At 50.2% G+C, this 1,124-nt stretch overlaps 1 non-coding gene across 1 annotated transcript in view; it reads right to left on the bottom strand.

Annotated features, from left to right (window-relative positions):
* Nucleotides 1-1,124, bottom strand: part of LOC126444873 (small subunit ribosomal RNA) — a 1,909-nt gene extending 785 nt beyond the window's left edge. Inside the window, exon 1 of the ribosomal RNA XR_007582807.1 lies at nucleotides 1-1,124. This exon is cut by the window's left edge and continues 785 nt beyond it. This is a non-coding gene — a ribosomal RNA (small subunit ribosomal RNA).

A 1,124-nucleotide genomic window follows, 5' to 3' on the forward strand; every position in this document is an offset into this window, starting at 1 on the left:
TTATGGTTAGAACTAGGGCGGTATCTGATCGCCTTCGAACCTCTAACTTTCGTTCTTGATTAATGAAAACATACTTGGCAAATGCTTTCGCTTCTGTTCGTCTTGCGACGATCCAAGAATTTCACCTCTAACGTCGCAATACGAATGCCCCCGCCTGTCCCTATTAATCATTACCTCGGGTTCCGAAAACCAACAAAATAGAACCGAGGTCCTATTCCATTATTCCATGCACACAGTATTCAGGCGGGCTTGCCTGCTTTAAGCACTCTAATTTGTTCAAAGTAAACGTGCCGGCCCACCGAGACACTCAATAAAGAGCACCCTGGTAGGATTTCAACGGGGTCCGCCTCGGGACGCACGAGCACGCACGAGGCGGTCGCACGCCTTCGGCTCGCCCCACCGGCAGGACGTCCCACGATACATGCCAGTTAAACACCGACGGGCGGTGAACCAACAGCGTGGGACACAAATCCAACTACGAGCTTTTTAACCGCAACAACTTTAATATACGCTATTGGAGCTGGAATTACCGCGGCTGCTGGCACCAGACTTGCCCTCCAATAGATACTCGTTAAAGGATTTAAAGTGTACTCATTCCGATTACGGGGCCTCGGATGAGTCCCGTATCGTTATTTTTCGTCACTACCTCCCCGTGCCGGGAGTGGGTAATTTGCGCGCCTGCTGCCTTCCTTGGATGTGGTAGCCGTTTCTCAGGCTCCCTCTCCGGAATCGAACCCTGATTCCCCGTTACCCGTTACAACCATGGTAGGCGCAGAACCTACCATCGACAGTTGATAAGGCAGACATTTGAAAGATGCGTCGCCGGTACGAGGACCGTGCGATCAGCCCAAAGTTATTCAGAGTCACCAAGGCAAACGGACCGGACGAGCCGACCGATTGGTTTTGATCTAATAAAAGCGTCCCTTCCATCTCTGGTCGGGACTCTGTTTGCATGTATTAGCTCTAGAATTACCACAGTTATCCAAGTAACGTGGGTACGATCTAAGGAACCATAACTGATTTAATGAGCCATTCGCGGTTTCACCTTAATGCGGCTTGTACTGAGACATGCATGGCTTAATCTTTGAGACAAGCATATGACTACTGGCAGGATCAACCAGGGA

The sequence above is a fragment of the Schistocerca serialis genome, unplaced genomic scaffold (assembly GCF_023864345.2).
Source record: "Schistocerca serialis cubense isolate TAMUIC-IGC-003099 unplaced genomic scaffold, iqSchSeri2.2 HiC_scaffold_305, whole genome shotgun sequence".
Taxonomy (NCBI): Eukaryota; Metazoa; Arthropoda; class Insecta; order Orthoptera; family Acrididae; genus Schistocerca; species Schistocerca serialis.